Source organism: Polyodon spathula, chromosome 7 (assembly GCF_017654505.1).
Source record: "Polyodon spathula isolate WHYD16114869_AA chromosome 7, ASM1765450v1, whole genome shotgun sequence".
Taxonomy (NCBI): domain Eukaryota; kingdom Metazoa; phylum Chordata; class Actinopteri; order Acipenseriformes; family Polyodontidae; genus Polyodon; species Polyodon spathula.
The window spans coordinates 470,183-491,282 of NC_054540.1; the positions used below are offsets into that span (position 1 = coordinate 470,183).

At 43.9% G+C, this 21,100-nt stretch overlaps 2 long non-coding RNA genes across 2 annotated transcripts; both read left to right on the top strand.

Moving 5' to 3' along the window:
* The first annotated feature begins 559 nt into the window (after nt 1-559).
* LOC121317954 lies at nt 560-19,694 on the top strand. Its single transcript, XR_005950558.1, has 3 exons — nt 560-666; nt 847-910; nt 17,425-19,694. It is a non-coding gene; the product is annotated as an uncharacterized LOC121317954 (long non-coding RNA).
* Nucleotides 3,297-7,708, top strand: LOC121317955. Its single transcript, XR_005950559.1, has 3 exons — nt 3,297-4,056; nt 4,695-5,042; nt 5,698-7,708. It is a non-coding gene; the product is annotated as an uncharacterized LOC121317955 (long non-coding RNA).
* Nucleotides 19,695-21,100: the final 1,406 nt, after the last annotated feature.

Genomic DNA, 21,100 nt, shown 5'->3' on the forward strand with positions numbered 1-21,100 from the left:
AAAAGAAAAATGAATTGTGTTTACGCGTGTCCTTTTTTTGTCACCCTCTAGTCTCTCACACTAGTGTCAGACTGAGTTCCTCTCTCAGGTACGGTTTAAATATAACGGTTCATTTGAAGGTTTTATGTTTTTACTGTAATAAGATAATAAATTACAGTATGTACAAATTCAGTTGAACAGAAAATAAATGTGCAAATGTTGAAGAGCACAAAGTACCCACATGGAGCAATGCATTAAATCGCGGTACACCTAGGTCTACTTATAATGTCTGGTATTTAATAATATCGATAGCATTACCACAGCATTCCCTGTTTACACACTACAACTCGCAGACATCTACTGTAATACAGGGCTACTATGAATTGCATTATACCAGTTTCAGTATATCTTTATATCTGACAGACAGTCTCAAGGGTATTTGTCTTCTGTGTTATAAAGCGTTATTCTAACTCGTCGGGGTGTGTTCAGTATCGCGATGCTGTGTGTCCGCCGTGCCTAACAGCACCTGTCTCAGGTGAGGCGCGGCCTCGCCGCCGTCTCTTGACAGTTGTGCGCGGCTCGGACGCGCGCTCTCGGTAGCGGGGGCGCGCACCGGAGAGACGAGGCTGGCGAGAGCGATTCCGGCCGCTGCTGAACAGGACGATACTAACATGAGCTCCAGGAAAGGTGACAAACGCTCCTTCTTACCCCGAAACATTCCCGCATGCCCTGGCTTTGACATGCCGGGGTCTTGAGACAGTTTTCTTGATGCGTCGTTCTTCTGTTTTGTTTCTCTCTCTCTCTCTGCCTGCCTGTCTCTGTGGGTTGCTACGCCGGGATAATCTCCATCGCAACGCGCACACACAGTGCTGGCCATTCAGGCCCGAAAGAGGAGGCCGAAAGGGAAGAAGGAGAAGGCGCATCATAAAAAGTGAGTACCGACTGAGCGGCCGGGTGAGGGTGAGGGTGGCGTGCTTGATACCGGGGCTGGCTGTGCTAAACTACGCTCAGTACCGGCGGCGTGGTGCCGGGCACGGTGCTGTTCGGCTGTGTCTGCATTGTTGTGATTCTGACAGATCCTGCCTCCAGTCGCACTGTAACCGTTGCTATTGGCAACGTTGTGGTAACCAAGGAAGGGTCCAGCCGCGGTTTAGATTTCTAAAGCACGCTGAATTGAACGTGTGCACACCGTGTTGTGCTAGCAGGCAAACCGGCTTTCTGTGTGGACCAGTCTGTGCTGCTGACTGCCTTGTGGGAGTGAGTCGGGTGCCTGACCGGTGGATTTGTAATGCACAGTAGCAGCAGCAACGGTTGTTTTAAGTATTTATTTCAGCTTGTTGGCCAGTTACCGGGGCCTGGGGTTGTCGCATTGTGTGTAGCTGTAATACACACAGCGGTGTATTTGATTTCACGCCTGCACTGCGTGTCACACGCCAGTGTTTTGTGCCTTGCATGTGATGACAATGAAAGGATGTGATGACGTGAGCAGTCTGTGCCAGCTCAGTACAGTATGAAGACAGCTCGTTCTAGTTTGAGCCTTGTTCTAGAAATGGGGTAAGAAAGTGCCACTGCTGTATTCTCTGCAGACATTCACTCCTTCACCTTTGAGAGGTGATTTGTATGTATGTGTTTTTATTTAAGAAAGCAGCAGAGATGTTGTACAGCATGGTGTCAGTCAGCGCTGGATGATAGTTCAGAGAGGGCAGAATCAGTGGCAGTCTGCTTGTCTTCATGCTGGGAAGCGAGGAAGCCGTGTTGACCTTGTCATTGCAGCTTTTCTGTGGTCTGTGGAAAGGCTGGGGCCGGGTCACACTTGGCAGGGGATGAAGGCAAGCTGAAAAGGCATCGGGTGCAGTGAATTCTCCTGGGGTGCTCTGAGGGGTGTTGGTTCTGGCAGGTGCAGTGATCAAGGTGCAGTCCAGCCGGTTGCATGGCTATCAGTTTGTCTTGTATATTGGTGCTCTGCAAACAGGCATGTACTGTTATAATGTGAAATGGGGATGGCGTTGTTTGAAGATATCATTCACAGTTAAACACGTGCATCATATATTTGAGTTTCTCTTGTATAATGTTTATGTTGCTCACTGATTAACAGAAACTGACTGAGGTTCAGAGGGTGGCGTTTGTTTTGATGATACACAGTGCACCTCTGTAGTGCAGTGAGGGCAAGATAAACTAGCCACATAACCCCTGATCATAGCAGCAGCAACACTGCAGAACAAGCACAGGCCGAGCTAGCAGAGCCCATGCATGTGGCCTGTGAAAGGTGGTGCACAATTCAACACACTGTAAAATGCACAGTAGTCCAAAGTAACAGCTGCGTGTGTTTGGATTGAAGCAGAAAGAGGAGATCAAAGAGAGAAAAGTGAAAGAATGGCTGGGATGAGTGAGGGGGATTTTTCTCTGGCGTACTCCATCGCTGAATTACTGTAGTTCACTGTGGCAAAGCGGTTTGTAGTGCTCCGGTGTATAGGTGATTTGAGGTGCTCCAACAAAGGACAAACACAAAGTTTACAGGTCAGGTTTCTTTTAATGCCCTTTAAACCGGGTTTCAAATAATAAAGCCGGCTCTACCCAGCAATGGGTATTGCCAGCGAAAACTGGACTCAAATAATAAAGCTGGCTCTACCCAGCAATGGGTATTACCAGCTACAAAACAAAGGGGTTGCAGTCCAGAAATAATAAACACAAAAACACGTCTCCAAACTGGGTGCTCTGGTGCAGGTGCGGTGCTCTGAGTGCTGGTGCTCGTGCGCGTTCAGGTCCGGGCTTCTCGCTGCAGCTCCAGCTTCGTATCAGCCGTCTGGCAAAACAAACACAACACTCCTCAATGAACCCACACTTCATTCAAGATTCCGCCCTTGTCTCCTCCCATTAACCACAACAAACGAGCCGATTACGGCGTCACGTCCCCCTAAAGTACCCTAAGCCCCGCCCCCTCCGATAGCTAGTTCAATCACGTCTCCTCCAATTCATGACTGAAACTTCGCTCACCGTACTAGGGCGATGAGTCCAGGTACCGTAACGCCTCCCTCTTCCTGAATGGCCGGCTCCCGACTGTCCCTGGGATGAACTGCCCAACCATTCAGTAGGAAGCCCGCAGCTCCTGTTGTCCAGTGCCCTCACCGGCCGAGAGGGAGATTGTTGATTCGGATTCATTCGCTCTCCGTCACATTCACATATTGTAGTTCACATTTAGAGGATGCCACAATGATAAATTATTTGCTTTATTGATGTATTCATTTAAGATTGAGTAATTTAATTTGGTATGTAGCCCAACTATTCACAAACCACCAATTCCAATATCCTTAAATTTACAGTTTGGAGGTACTGTAAAGATCCATATTTAAAAATAAAAAAAACAAATAAAAAAATCACCAACTGAATGAATGCACTGAGCAGAGATGGGAGGAATGAGGCAAGTGGACTGTACAGGACTGTGCTGCACAGCAGCAGTGCTGAGCAGAGATGGGAGGAATGAGGCAAGTGGACTGTACAGGACTGTGCTGCACAGCGGCAGTGCTGACTAGAGATGGGAGGAATGAGGCAAGTGGACTGTACAGGACTGTGCTGCACAGCGGCAGTGCTGACTAGAGATGGGAGGAATGAGGCAAGTGGACTGTACAGGACTGTGCTGCACAGCGGCAGTGCTGACTAGAGATGGGAGGAATGAGGCAAGTGGACTGTACAGGACTGTGCTGCACAGCAGCAGTGCTGAGCAGAGATGGGAGGAATGAGACAAGTGGACTGTACAGGACTGTGCTGCACAGCGGCAGTGCTGAGCAGAGATGGGAGGAATGAGGCAAGTGGACTGTACAGGACTGTGCTGCACAGCGGCAGTGCTGAGCAGAGATGGGAGGAATGAGGCAAGTGGACTGTACAGGACTGTGCTGCACAGCGGCAGTGCTGAGCAGAGATGGGAGGAATGAGGCAAGTGGACTGTACAGGACTGCTGCACAGCGGCAGTGCTGAGCAGAGATGGGAGGAATGAGGCAAGTGGACTGTACAGCTCATTACATTGGATCAGGTCTTAGAGGAGCCTGTTTGCACTGTAAAGAACTCATTACATTGGATCAGGTCTTAGAGGAGTCTGTTTGCACTGTAAAGAACTCATTACATTGGCTCAGGTCTTAGAGGAGTCTGTTTACACATTGGATCAGGTCTTGGGGGAGTCTGTTTACACATTGGATCAGGTCTTGGGGGAGTCTGTTTGCACATTGGATCAGGTCTTAGAGGAGTCTGTTTGCACTGTAAAGAACTCATTACATTGGATCAGGTCTTAGAGGAGTCTGTTTGCACATTTGATCAGGTCTTGGGGGAGTATGTTTGCACATTGGATCAGGTCTTGGGGGAGTCTGTTTGCACATTGGATCAGGTCTTAGAGGAGTCTGTTTGCACTGTAAAGAACTCATTACATTGGATCAGGTCTTAGAGGAGTCTGTTTGCACATTGGATCAGGTCTTGGGGGAGTCTGTTTGCACATTGGATCAGGTCTTGGAGGAGTCTGTTTGCACATTGGATCAGGTCTTTGAGGAGTCTGTCTTAGAGGAGTTTGCACTGTAAAGAACTCATTACATTGGATCAGGTCTTAGAGGAGTCTGTTTACACATTGGATCAGGTCTTGGGGGAGTCTGTTTGCACATTGGATCAGGTCTTGGAGGAGTCTGTTTGCACATTGGATCAGGTCTTTGAGGAGTCTCATTACATTGGATCAGGTCTTAGAGGAGTCTGTTTGCACATTGGATCAGGTCTTGGGGGAGTCTGTTTGCACATTGGATCAGGTCTTAGAGGAGTCTGTTTGCACTGTAAAGAACTCATTACATTGGATCAGGTCTTAGAGGAGTCTGTTTGCACATTGGATCAGGTCTTAGAGGAGTCTGTTTGCACTGTAAAGAACTCATTACATTGGATCAGGTCTTAGAGGAGTCTGTTTACACATTGGATCAGGTCTTGGGGGAGTCTGTTTACACATTGGATCAGGTCTTGGGGGAGTCTGTTTGCACATTGGATCAGGTCTTTGAGGAGTCTGTTTGCACTGTAAAGAACTCATTACATTGGATCAGGTCTTAGAGGAGTCTGTTTGCACATTGGATCAGGTCTTGGGGGAGTCTGTTTGCACATTGGATCAGGTCTTAGAGGAGTCTGTTTGCACTGTAAAGAACTCATTACATTGGATCAGGCCTTAGAGGAGTCTGTTTGCACATTTGATCAGGTCTTGGGGGAGTCTGTTTGCACTGTAAAGAACTCATTACATTGGATCAGGTCTTAGAGGAGTCTGTTTACACATTGGATCAGGTCTTGGGGGAGTCTGTTTGCACATGACAAACGTGTAACCGAGTCCAAACTCCTGACAAATTGTGACCTATCCAGGTCTTAGAGGACAGTCTGAGTTTCATTACAGTGTGACCTAGCCAGAACCGCCCTCATCAAACGTGTCCTAGTCCAGAATCTTTTCAGTAGACATTTCTTTAGTAATTTGGATCCGGAATCTCCTTAGAAACGTCTGTTTAAACAGTTTGAACAGTCTCAGGGAGTCGTGTTTGCACTGTAAAGAAACTCATTCATGGATCAGTCTCAGAGGATGAGGAGTCTCATGTTTACCCAGTTGGAACCCGTCATTGGGGAGTCTGGTTGTGCACTAGTCAGAATCTCCTTAGACAGTCGTTGACATTTCTTTTTTGCCATGGCACCTAGTACTCATTAGATATATTGGATCAGGTCTTAGAGGAGTCTGTTTACACATTGGATCAGGTCTTGGGGGAGTCTGTTTGCACATTGGATCAGGTCTTAGAGGAGTCTGTTTGCACTGTAAAGAACTCATTACATTGGATCAGGCCTTAGAGGAGTCTGTTTGCACATTTGATCAGGTCTTGGGGGAGTCTGTTTGCACTGTAAAGAACTCATTACATTGGATCAGGTCTTAGAGGAGTCTGTTTACACATTGGATCAGGTCTTGGGGGAGTCTGTTTACACATTGGATCAGGTCTTGGGGGAGTCTGTTTGCACATTGGATCAGGTCTTAGAGGAGTCTGTTTGCACTGTAAAGAACTCATTACATTGGATCAGGTCTTAGAGGAGTCTGTTTGCACATTGGATCAGGTCTTGGGGGAGTCTGTTTGCACATTGGATCAGGTCTTGGGGGAGTCTGGTTGTCCACTGTGGTTAAAGAGAAGCTGGACTTGCCTTTGGTTATTTTAGAGCAACATAAAATCTGGTTGTAAATAAGAAATAGTGTGTGTTCTGTTTTACTCAGTTAGATTGCATCGCATCACTAAATGTATACGAACAATTGAATTGACAATGCATTTATTGATGTGTTGTTTGTGAATGGTGCACAAGGCTTCTCTACTGTGGAGCTGCTTTCACACAAGCACTCGCACTCTCGAGCACCAGGAGCATTTAACACAAGCACACAGCATAGGGGAGGATCAATGGAAAGAAATACACAAGCCAGAAAGACTTGGATTGCAACCAGTCAAGTGGGAGCATGGTATGCAGGCTATTGTTTCTCTATAATGCTTCGCTGGATACAAAGTGCCCTGTGAGGGAAGCAGCTCGGCGCTTGCTGTATCTGCAAGGTCACTGCTAGTCATGTGAGGGCTGTGTTGTGTATGTGTGTTATAAGGAGCTGTCTGGAGGACAGCCGTGCAGCACAACAAGATTATTATTATTTCAAGTTCCCATTAATAGCTCTACTGCGTACTTCATATTTACTCCACATGCTCGTAAATCATGAAATCATTTGGCTACATTTCTTTTTTTTTATCGTTTTTATCTTTAGCTTCACCATGGTTAGCACACTATGAAACTCTTTGTGTTGTACGTGTAATGGGGCAGAGGCTGGGCGGAGGCTGGGTGCAAACCGGTGACCCAACTCTCAGCAAGCGAGTATCTTAACCAATTTAGTTCTTTATGCTGTCTGTCTGCTTCCTTAAGTCTAGGAGTTCTGTCTAACCTAGCCAGCATGCATCCACCGCACCGCTCCCAGCTCAGACTGAACTGTGCCACTCAGTCACTGGCTTGGACCAGCTGATAAAGCCTTCATTGCTAATCAGATCAACCCATAAAACTTATCTGCAGTGTGCAACAAAACATGGGGCGTGTCAGAGGTCTGCTTCCATAGCAGCTGCCAGCTTCCCCTAATGTCTGACAGGGTCAGAAGCCAGTCTCTGGGGTCCTTTACCATTCTGAGTGATGCTGTACCCATCCGGATTCAACCTGGTGCACACTGATCAGGGCATGGACCTTAACAAACCCATCCGGATTCAACCTGGTGCACACTGTTCAGGGCATGGACCTTAACACACCCATCCAGATTCAACCTGGTACACACTGATCAGGGCATGGACCTCGACACACCCATCCAGATTCAACCTGGTACACACTGATCAGGGCATGGACCTCGACACACCCCACCTGGATTCAACCTGGTGCACACTGATCAGGGCATGGACCTCAACACACCCCACCCGGATTCAACCTGGTGCACAGTGATCAGGGCACGGACCTTAACACACCCCATCCGGATTCAACCTGGTGCACACTGATCATTTCAAGAATAGTTACATGCTTACATGCTTAGGCTTTGTGAGTCGAGCCTTCATAACAATCGCTGTTCAGACACAGCATGGAATAAACAATGAACTGGTGAAGAAAGGAGCTGTGCAGACCAGCCGACATTAAACATTGTTCTTGTCCAGGGTTTCAGTTGTTCTTCTCCAGGGTTTCTGTTGTTCTTGTCCAGGGTTTCAGTTGTTCTTGTCCAGGGTTTCAGTTGTTCTTGTTCAGGGTTTCTGTTGTTCTTGTCCAGGGTTTCTGTTGTTCTTGTCCAGGGTTTCTGTTGTTCTTGTCCAGGGTTTCTGTTGTTCTTGTCCAGGGTTTCAGTTGTTCTTCTCCAGGGTTTCAGTTGTTCTTGTCCAGTTGTTTCTGTTGTTCTTGTCCAGGGTTTCTGTTGTTGTCCAGGGTTTCTGTTGTTCTTGTCTAGGGTTTCAGTTGTTCTTTTTCAGGGTTTCAGTTGTTCTTGACCAGGGTTTCAGTTGTTCTTCACCAGGGTTTCAGTTGTTCTTCACCAGGGTTTCAGTTGTTCTTGTCCAGGCTTTCTGCTGTTCTTCTCCAGTGATGTAGGATTTAGTTTCTTAACCCTGTCGTTGCTGACGGAAGGCTGTTTGGGATCAGTGAGGGTGATGTAAGTAAGCAGTAGGTAAATGCCACTGTTGTTGAAATGGTTAAAACAGTTGATCAGTGCTGGATGTTTTGATTTTTCCAAACCTTGTCCTTTGTTACTGAATGAAGCAGTGCTCCTATAGCTGGGCTGAGTAACTGGCCCCACGGGCAGTGGAATTCCTTGTGCACTCGCACAGAAACACTGCTCCTCTTCACAAGACTTCCAAACATACAAGCATGTCTCACAAAATCAGGGACACCCCTGCAAACTCTGTGACTGTTTCATCTTATGTAAATGCAGGGCTGGGATTTTAAAGAACTGAACGCGCTCCTTTAGGAAACACATGTAATAATTCAATGCCATCTAATGACACCCTGTCAGGCTTGAGCAGTGTCTGTCTTGTGAAAAGAGCTCCTGATTTTGACTTGATTGTAATGGTGCTGGTGTGTAAATCAAAATGCAGCCTAAGTACTGGAGGAGTCGGGATGCAGTGCTAGAGTTGGTGGCAGATGTTGGCGTGGTAGCGTCAGCAGCAGTATAAAGACTTGCATTCTCTAATTTACTGTTCCGTTGGAATTGCACAAAGGCAGTTTGTGCTACGAGTTGTAAGCCCATTGAAACAGACCCAGTTCAGCAACCCATTGAGATGACTTGTAGAGGAGCCCTGATCTCTAGTCTTCTGAAACGAAAAAGAGCTAAAGAAGTGTGCCAGGCTTCTGTTTGCCTAAAGATGACAAACGATGCCCGTGTGTTAAACTGAATTACAAGGCTGGCAGTACATCTTTAGAAGTATATCATCATCTAGATGAACTGATCAATACATTTTATCTTTTCTTGTATTCTTTTTTTTATTTGAATTGTTTACAAATCAATATTTTCTTTGCATCATTTTGAGCATCACAGGCCTTCAGAGCAAGCTTGCTTGCCTGCTGCTCACCCTAAACCCACACCTTTATTCTTTAAAGGGTCTGAATTTACACCAGATGAAACGGTGATGAGGGACCTCGTCATGGATTAGAGCTGCAAATAGGAAGGCTGAATGGCTCATTATGTTATAAGGATAAATGACTTTGCAGTGCTTCCATTCTCAGTTAAAACTGGTGCCTGCTCACTGTACTGCTCAGGAACAGTCCTTTAAGGGAGCCCATGCAGATCATTACTGTGAAACACACACAAAACCAAGCATTACTGTGAAACACACAAAACCAACCATTACTGTGAAACACACAAAACCAAGCATTACTGTGAAACACACAAAACCAAGCATTACTGTGAAACACACAAAACCAAGCATTACTGTGAAACACGCACAAAACCAACCATTACTGTGAAACACACAAAACCAACCATTACTGTGAAACACACAAAACCAACCATTACTGTGAAACACACAAAACCAACCATTACTGTGAAACACACAAAACCAACCATTACTGTGAAACACACAAAACCAACCATTACTGTGAAACACTGTGAAACACACAAAACCAACCATTACTGTGAAACACACAAAACCAAGCATTACTGTGAAACACACAAAACCAACCATTACTGTGAAACACACAAAACCAACCATTACTGTGAAACACGCAAAACCAAGCATTACTGTGAAACACGCACAAAACCAACCATTACTGTGAAACACACAAAACCAACCATTACTGTGAAACACACAAAACCAACCATTACTGTGAAACACACAAAACCAACCATTACTGTGAAACACACAAAACCAACCATTACTGTGAAACACGCACAAAACCAACCATTACTGTGAAACACACAAAACCAACCATTACTGTGAAACACACAAAACCAACCATTACTGTGAAACACACAAAACCAACCATTACTGTGAAACACACAAAACCAAGCATTACTGTGAAACACACAAAACCAAGCATTACTGTGAAACACACAAAACCAAGCATTACTGTGAAACACACAAAACCAAGCATTACTGTGAAACACACAAAACAAAGCATTACTGTGAGACACGCAAAACCAAGCATTACTGTGAAACACACAAAACCAAGCATTACTGTGAAACACACAAAACCAAGCATTACTGTGAAACACACAAAACCAACCATTACTGTGAAACACGCACAAAACCAACCATTACTGTGAAACACACAAAACCAAGCATTACTGTGAAACACACAAAACCAAGCATTACTGTGAAACACACAAAACCAAGCATTACTGTGAAACACACAAAACCAAGCATTACTGTGAAACACACAAAACCAAGCATTACTGTGAAACACACAAAACCAAGCATTACTGTGAAACACACAAAACCAAGCATTACTGTGAAACACACAAAACCAAGCATTACTGTGAAACACACAAAACCAAGCATTACTGTGAAACACACAAAACCAACCATTACTGTGAAACACACAAAACCAAGCATTACTGTGAAACACACAAAACCAAGCATTACTGTGAAACACACAAAACCAAGCATTACTGTGAAACACACACAAAACCAACCATTACTGTGAAACACACAAAACCAACCATTACTGTGAAACACACACAAAACCAAGCATTACTGTGAAACACACAAAACCAATTTGGTAAAATGCACTTTCCTGTTTTGGGATTACTGTGAAACACACAAAACCAAGCATTACTGTGAAACACGCACAAAACCAAGCATTACTGTGAAACACGCACAAAACCAAGCATCTAGATGAACTGATCAATACATTTTATCTTTTCTTGTATTCTTTTTTTTATTTGAATTGTTTACAAATCAATATTTTCTTTGCATCATTTTGAGCATCACAGGCCTTCAGAGCAAGCTTGCTTGCCTGCTGCTCACCCTAAACCCACACCTTTATTCTTTAAAGGGTCTGAATTTACACCAGATGAAACGGTGATGAGGGACCTCGTCATGGATTAGAGCTGCAAATAGGAAGGCTGAATGGCTCATTATGTTATAAGGATAAATGACTTTGCAGTGCTTCCATTCTCAGTTAAAACTGGTGCCTGCTCACTGTACTGCTCAGGAACAGTCCTTTAAGGGAGCCCATGCAGATCATTACTGTGAAACACACACAAAACCAAGCATTACTGTGAAACACACAAAACCAACCATTACTGTGAAACACACAAAACCAAGCATTACTGTGAAACACACACAAAACCAACCATTACTGTGAAACACGCACAAAACCAACCATTACTGTGAAACACACAAAACCAACCATTACTGTGAAACACGCAAAACCAAGCATTACTGTGAAACACACAAAACCAAGCATTACTGTGAAACACACAAAACCAACCATTACTGTGAAACACACAAAACCAACCATTACTGTGAAACACACAAAACCAACCATTACTGTGAAACACACACAAAACCAAGCATTACTGTGAAACACACAAAAAACCAACCATTACTGTGAAACACACAAAACCAAGCATTACTGTGAAACACACAAAACCAACCATTACTGTGAAACACGCACAAAACCAACCATTACTGTGAAACACACAAAACCAAGCATTACTGTGAAACACGCAAAACCAACCATTACTGTGAAACACGCACAAAACCAAGCATTACTGTGAAACACACAAAACCAAGCATTACTGTGAAACACACAAAACCAAGCATTACTGTGAAACACACAAAACCAAGCATTACTGTGAAACACACAAAACCAAGCATTACTGTGAAACACACAAAACCAACCATTACTGTGAAACACACAAAACCAACCATTACTGTGAAACACACAAAACCAAGCATTACTGTGAAACACACAAAACCAAGCATTACTGTGAAACACACAAAACCAACCATTACTGTGAAACACACAAAACCAACCATTACTGTGAAACACACAAAACCAACCATTACTGTGAAACACACAAAACCAACCATTACTGTGAACACGCACAAAACCAACCATTACTGTGAAACACACAAAACCAACCATTACTGTGAAACACACAAAACCAACCATTACTGTGAAACACGCACAAAACCAACCATTACTGTGAAACACACAAAACCAAGCATTACTGTGAAACACACAAAACCAAGCATTACTGTGAAACACACAAAACCAAGCATTACTGTGAAACACACAAAACCAAGCATTACTGTGAAACACACAAAACCAAGCATTACTGTGAAACACACAAAACCAAGCATTACTGTGAAACACACAAAACCAACCATTACTGTGAAACACACAAAACCAACCATTACTGTGAAACACACAAAACCAACCATTACTGTGAAACACGCACAAAACCAACCATTACTGTGAAACACACAAAACCAACCATTACTGTGAAACACACAAAACCAACCATTACTGTGAAACACACAAAACCAACCATTACTGTGAAACACACAAAACCAACCATTACTGTGAAACACACAAAACCAACCATTACTGTGAAACACACAAAACCAACCATTACTGTGAAACACACAAAACCAAACATTACTGTGAAACACACAAAACCAACCATTACTGTGAAACACACAAAACCAACCATTACTGTGAAACACACAAAACCAACCATTACTGTGAAACACACAAAACCAAGCATTACTGTGAAACACACAAAACCAAGCATTACTGTGAAACAAAACCAAGCATTACACACAAAACCAAGCATTACTGTGAAACACACAAAACCAAGCATTACTGTGAAACACACAAAACCAACCATTACTGTGAAACACACAAAACCAACCATTACTGTGAAACACACAAAACCAAGCATTACTGTGAAACACACAAAACCAAGCATTACTGTGAAACACACAAAACCAACCATTACTGTGAAACACACAAAACCAACCATTACTGTGAAACACACAAAACCAACCATTACTGTGAAACACACAAAACCAACCATTACTGTGAAACACACAAAACCAACCATTACTGTGAAACACACAAAACCAACCATTACTGTGAAACACGCACAAAACCAACCATTACTGTGAAACACACAAAACCAACCATTACTGTGAAACACACAAAACCAACCATTACTGTGAAACACACAAAACCAACCATTACTGTGAAACACACAAAACCAACCATTACTGTGAAACACACAAAACCAACCATTACTGTGAAACACACAAAACCAACCATTACTGTGAAACACACAAAACCAACCATTACTGTGAAACACACAAAACCAACCATTACTGTGAAACACACAAAACCAACCATTACTGTGAAACACACAAAACCAACCATTACTGTGAAACACACAAAACCAACCATTACTGTGAAACACACAAAACCAACCATTACTGTGAAACACACAAAACCAACCATTACTGTGAAACACACAAAACCAACCATTACTGTGAAACACACAAAACCAACCATTACTGTGAAACACACAAAACCAACCATTACTGTGAAACACACAAAACCAACCATTACTGTGAAACACACAAAACCAACCATTACTGTGAAACACACAAAACCAACCATTACTGTGAAACACACAAAACCAACCATTACTGTGAAACACACAAAACCAACCATTACTGTGAAACACACAAAACCAACCATTACTGTGAAACACACAAAACCAACCATTACTGTGAAACACACAAAACCAAGCATTACTGTGAAACACACAAAACCAACCATTACTGTGAAACACACAAAACCAAGCATTACTGTGAAACACGCACAAAACCAAGCATTACTGTGAAACACGCAAAACCAACCATTACTGTGAAACACACAAAACCAACCATTACTGTGAAACACACAAAACCAACCATTACTGTGAAACACGCAAAACCAACCATTACTGTGAAACACACAAAACCAACCATTACTGTGAAACACGCAAAACCAACCATTACTGTGAAACACACAAAACCAACCATTACTGTGAAACACACAAAACCAACCATTACTGTGAAACACACAAAACCAACCATTACTGTGAAACACACAAAACCAACCATTACTGTGAAACACACAAAACCAACCATTACTGTGAAACACACAAAACCAACCATTACTGTGAAACACACAAAACCAACCATTACTGTGAAACACACAAAACCAACCATTACTGTGAAACACACAAAACCAACCATTACTGTGAAACACACAAAACCAACCATTACTGTGAAACACACAAAACCAACCATTACTGTGAAACACACAAAACCAACCATTACTGTGAAACACACAAAACCAACCATTACTGTGAAACGCACAAAACCAACCATTACTGTGAAACACACAAAACCAACCATTACTGTGAAACACACAAAACCAACCATTACTGTGAAACACACAAAACCAACCATTACTGTGAAACACACAAAACCAACCATTACTGTGAAACACACAAAACCAACCATTACTGTGAAACACACAAAACCAACCATTACTGTGAAACACACAAAACCAACCATTACTGTGAAACACGCAAAAACAACCATTACTGTGAAACACACAAAACCAACCATTACTGTGAAACACACAAAACCAACCATTACTGTGAAACACACAAAACCAACCATTACTGTGAAACACACAAAACCAACCATTACTGTGAAACACACAAAACCAACCATTACTGTGAAACACACAAAACCAACCATTACTGTGAAACACACAAAACCAAGCATTACTGTGAAACACACAAAACCAAGCATTACTGTGAAACACACAAAACCAACCATTACTGTGAAACACACAAAACCAACCATTACTGTGAAACACACAAAACCAACCATTACTGTGAAACACACAAAACCAACCATTACTGTGAAACACACAAAACCAACCATTACTGTGAAACACACAAAACCAACCATTACTGTGAAACACACAAAACCAACCATTACTGTGAAACACACAAAACCAACCATTACTGTGAAACACACAAAACCAACCATTACTGTGAAACACGCACAAAACCAACCATTACTGTGAAACACACAAAACCAACCATTACTGTGAAACACACAAAACCAACCATTACTGTGAAACACACAAAACCAACCATTACTGTGAAACACGCACAAAACCAACCATTACTGTGAAACACACAAAACCAACCATTACTGTGAAACACACAAAACCAACCATTACTGTGAAACACACAAAACCAACCATTACTGTGAAACACACAAAACCAACCATTACTGTGAAACACACAAAACCAACCATTACTGTGAAACACACAAAACCAACCATTACTGTGAAACACGCACAAAACCAACCATTACTGTGAAACACACAAAACCAACCATTACTGTGAAACACACAAAACCAACCATTACTGTGAAACACACAAAACCAAGCATTACTGTGAAACACACAAAACCAACCATTACTGTGAAACACACAAAACCAACCATTACTGTGAAACACACAAAACCAACCATTACTGTGAAACACACAAAACCAACCATTACTGTGAAACACACAAAACCAACCATTACTGTGAAACACACAAAACCAACCATTACTGTGAAACACACAAAACCAACCATTACTGTGAAACACACAAAACCAACCATTACTGTGAAACACACAAAACCAACCATTACTGTGAAACACGCACAAAACCAACCATTACTGTGAAACACGCACAAAACCAACCATTACTGTGAAACACGCACAAAACCAACCATTACTGTGAAACACACAAAACCAACCATTACTGTGAAACACACAAAACCAACCATTACTGTGAAACACACAAAACCAACCATTACTGTGAAACACACAAAACCAACCATTACTGTGAAACACACAAAACCAACCATTACTGTGAAACACACAAAACCAACCATTACTGTGAAACACACAAAACCAACCATTACTGTGAAACACACAAAACCAACCATTACTGTGAAACACGCACAAAACCAACCATTACTGTGAAACACACAAAACCAACCATTACTGTGAAACACGCACAAAACCAACCATTACTGTGAAACACACAAAACCAACCATTACTGTGAAACACACAAAACCAACCATTACTGTGAAACACACAAAACCAACCATTACTGTGAAACACACAAAACCAACCATTACCGTGAAACACACAAAACCAACCATTACCGTGAAACGCACAAAACCAACCATTACCGTGAAACGCACAAAACCAACCATTACCGTGAAACACGCACAAAACCAACCATTACTGTGAAACACACAAAACCAACCATTACCGTGAAACGCACAAAACCAACCATTACCGTGAAACACACAAAACCAACCATTACTGTGAAACACACAAAACCAACCATTACTGTGAAACACACAAAACCAACCATTACTGTGAAACACACAAAACCAACCATTACTGTGAAACACACAAAACCAACCATTACTGTGAAACACACAAAACCAACCATTACCGTGAAACGCACAAAACCAACCATTACTGTGAAACACACAAAACCAACCATTACTGTGAAACACGCACAAAACCAACCATTACTGTGAAACACACAAAACCAACCATTACTGTGAAACACACAAAACCAACCATTACTGTGAAACACACAAAACCAACCATTACTGTGAAACACACAAAACCAACCATTACTGTGAAACACACAAAACCAACCATTACCGTGAAACACACAAAACCAACCATTACCGTGAAACACACAAAACCAACCATTACCGTGAAACGCACAAAACCAACCATTACCGTGAAACACGCACAAAACCAACCATTACTGTGAAACACACAAAACCAACCATTACTGTGAAACACACAAAACCAACCATTACTGTGAAACACACAAAACCAACCATTACCGTGAAACACACAAAACCAACCATTACCGTGAAACACACAAAACCAACCATTACCGTGAAACGGACAAAACCAACCATTACTGTGAAACACACAAAACCAACCATTACCGTGAAACACACAAAACCAACCATTACCGTGAAACACGCACAAAACCAACCATTACTGTGAAACACACAAAACCAACCATTACTGTGAAACACACAAAACCAACCATTACCGTGAAACGCACAAAACCAACCATTACCGTGAAACACACAAAACCAACCCACTGCAGACTTCCAGCGGGCAGCTCTGATTGCAAACCTTTGGGAAAAAAAAAAAAAACAATTGGTAGTCCTCAATTGTTCATCGTTTTTTCTCCAAATTTGGAATAGCCAATTGTATTTAGACTCAGCTCACCGCTACCACCCCCGTGCTGTCCTTCGAAACGTGTGCTGTCAGCTGACCGTTTCTTTTTCACACTGCAGGCTCACCATGCAGCCACCTGCAGAGCTACAGCATCGGAGGAGAACGCAGCTCCGGACAGCTTCCAGGCAAGCCCGCAGGCGCCCGGCCAGACTACAGGGTGAGCCAAGGACACCCTGGCTGACCTAAGCACCCCCCCCCCGGATCTCCCGTCCATGGTTGGCAGTAAAATAGCCTGGACTCGAACCGGTGATGTCCAGGCTATAGGGAGCATCCAGCATTCTACGCGGAGCACCTTTACAGGATGCACTATTCGGGATCCCCAGTGAAAAACTTTGACCATTGTAATTGCCTCAGGTCCAATCCTGGCCAGCCTTGCACAGCACAGCACGGGCTCTCTGATTTGAAGCTGCCAGTGCGGCTCTCAGAGGGAGGGACAGAGCCATTGCACTCTCTCATTTGCTACTTGTACAATTGTTTTTCACCTCAGTCATGTTGCTTTGTCCTTGGATCCACACCTTGCTTGAGGTTTGAATGCTTGCAGGCTGCACAGAGGAAGGTGGAGGTTCTGTGTCCTTTCACTGGTTCGTGGGCTCTTTTATTTGAAAAGTTAAACCCGAGCTCGGTACTATACAGGTTTATTTTGTTTGCTGTTGCTGGTTAATGAACTGCTTTAGCCCCGATGATTAACAATTCGAGGATTCTTTACAATATTATTTTTAGTAACAAGCCTATTTTAAAGTGCCGTGTTTGTTTGAGTCACAAGAGAAGGCCACAATTATTTTAATATGAAAAGGATAAAAGCAGGCACTCTTATTTACAAAATTGGGAATTGCCTTATGTTTGTTTCATGCTCCAAATTCTGAGACGAAAATAGCAATTCTGAATGTTATAAATAGCTTATAATTTGACCAGACATCGACCCCTGTTTGAGGTGCTGTTCTCAAGACAGCAGGAGGCATGGTTTATTCATTTCACTGAAACGTTGCTGGAATGCTCTTCCCGCTGCGCTTGTGTGACACCTTGTGGATGCTGCAGTATTGCACTTTGTATCAGAGCTTGGGGAATGTTCGAAGCCCTGTCTGCAGAGAAGCGTTTGTCTTGAATACCTCTGTGCTTTCACCTCTGAGACGGCATCCGTTACAATTACATGTACAGCTGTGCTTCAGCAATTGCAATTCAAATTACTATTGCTCCTAAAAAACCTGAGCAGCTGCACACATTGACATTCTCACTGTCTAATTCTGAATAAGCAGCAGCACACAAATACACACACACATGTAGAGGGCTTTCAAATAAATGGGGTCACTGAAAGTGGTTTTGAATGCAAGAATAATGATCGAGTCACAAATGAATGTGTAACTGAACTGTACTGGATCAGTTCTATAGTGTGATTACAATGCCACTTGCACAGGGCTGACAGGGTCAGCTACAATGACAGTGACATTGGAACTGCAATTCATTCTGAAGTGCGCAGTTCCAACTGTAACGGATCCCAGGGCTGGCTGTCAGTGTGACCCTACGAGTCTCGCTGGGATCTGAACCCAGTCCCGTGTCATGCCAGCTCTGCTGTGTGTGAGTCTCGCTGGGATCTGAACCCAGTCCCGTGTCATGCCAGCTCTGCTGTGTGTGAGTCTCGCTGGGATCTGAACCCAGTCCCGTGTCATGCCAGCTCTGCTGTGTGTGAGTCTCGCTGGGATCTGAACCCAGTCCCGTGTCATGCCAGCTCTGCTGTGTGTGAGTCTCGCTGGGATCTGAACCCAGTCCCGTGTCATGCCAGCTCTGCTGTGTGTGAGTCTCGCTGGGATCACTGCTCTCCGCTGTGTATTTGGACTCTACTGTAAAGCCGAGTGAGCTCACCATCTAAAAACAGACTTCATTCTAGGATTCATACATTATTTGAATGCTTTCCAAAAAGATGGTAATGGCAGTATAACATTATGCTTGCCAGATTGCTGCTGCGTACTGTACTGTAGAAGGCTGATTTGGTGCAACAGTCAGGTTTTAATTCTCAGCAACCCAACCCAGAAACGACCAGCTTCCCGTGCTGTAGCTGTGCAGAGCTGAAGCCCGCGTACTGTCACGTGGCTCCTGTTTACAAAGATTACGACACTGCAGTCTTTCACGCTGACTGCCACGGCAGCCGTGGTTTCCACTGGGGCCTCGTCAGCGTTTCTATCAGGCTGTGTCCCACGAACACAATCCCGTTCAGGACCATGAAAACTCCCAGCAAACAACAACATTGAATTCATTTGCAGGCAGAACCAGAAAACAAACCGTGAGCAGCTCCCTCCTATCAGTCGGCTTGTTTCATTATTTAGTTTCAAGGATGTGCAGCAAGCTGCTGTTTCAGAGAGGAATAGAGGGTCTGGTAAGCTGAGACCAGGGGAGTCAGAGAGGAGGTTTATAGAGGGTCTAGTAAACTGAGACTAGGGGAGTCAGAGAGGAGGTTTATAGAGGGTCTGGTAAACTGAGACCAGGGCAGTCAGAGAGGAGGTTTATAGAGGGTCTGGTAAACTGAGACCAGGGCAGTCAGAGAGGAGGTTTATAGAGGGTCTGGTAAACTGAGACCAGGGGAGTCAGAGAGGAGGTTTATAGAGGGTCTGGTAAACTGAGACCAGGGCAGTCAGAGAGGAGGTTTATAGAGGGTCTGGTAAACTGAGACCAGGGGAGTCAGAGAGGAGGTTTATAGAGGGTCTGGTAAACTGAGACCAGGGGAGTCAGAGAGGAGGTTTATAGAGGGTCTGGTAAACTGAGACCAGGGGAGTCAGAGAGGAGGTTTATAGAGGGTCTGGTAAACTGAGACCAGGGGAGTCAGAGAGGAGGTTTATAGAGGGTCTGGTAAACTGAGACCAGGGGAGTCAGAGAGGAGGTTTATAGAGGGTCTGGTAAACTGAGACCAGGGGAGTCAGAGAGGAGGTTTATAGAGGGTCTGGTAAACTGAGACCAGGGGAGTCAGAGAGGAGGTTTATAGAGGGTCTGGTAAACTGAGACCAGGGGAGTCAGAGAGGAGGTTTATAGAGGGTCTGGTAAACTGAGACCAGGGGAGTCAGAGAGGAGGTTTATAGAGGGTCTGGTAAACTGAGACCAGGGGAGTCAGAGAGGAGGTTTATAGAGGGTCTGGTAAACTGAGACCAGGGGAGTCAGAGAGGAGGTTTATAGAGGGTCTGGTAAACTGAGACCAGGGGAGTCAGAGAGGAGGTTTATAGAGGGTCTGGTAAACTGAGACCAGGGGAGTCAGAGAGGAGGTTTATAGAGGGTCTGGTAAACTGAGACCAGGGGAGTCAGAGAGGAGGTTTATAGAGGGTCTGGTAAACTGAGACCAGGGGAGTCAGAGAGGAGGTTTATAGAGGGTCTGGTAAACTGAGACCAGGGGAGTCAGAGAGGAGGTTTATAGAGGGTCTGGTAAACTGAGACCAGGGGAGTCAGAGAGGAGGTTTATAGAGGGTCTGGTAAACTGAGACCAGGGGAGTCAGAGAGGAGGAGAGGGTCTGGTAAACTGAGACCAGGGGAGTCAGAGAGGAGGTTTATAGAGGGTCTGGTAAACTGAGACCAGGGGAGTCAGAGAGGAGGTTTATAGAGGGTCTGGTAAACTGAGACCAGGGGAGTCAGAGAGGAGGTTTATAGAGGGTCTGGTAAACTGAGACCAGGGGAGTCAGAGAGGAGGTTTATAGAGGGTCTGGTAAACTGAGGGAGTCAGAGAGGAGGTTTATAGAGGGTCTGGTAAACTGAGACCAG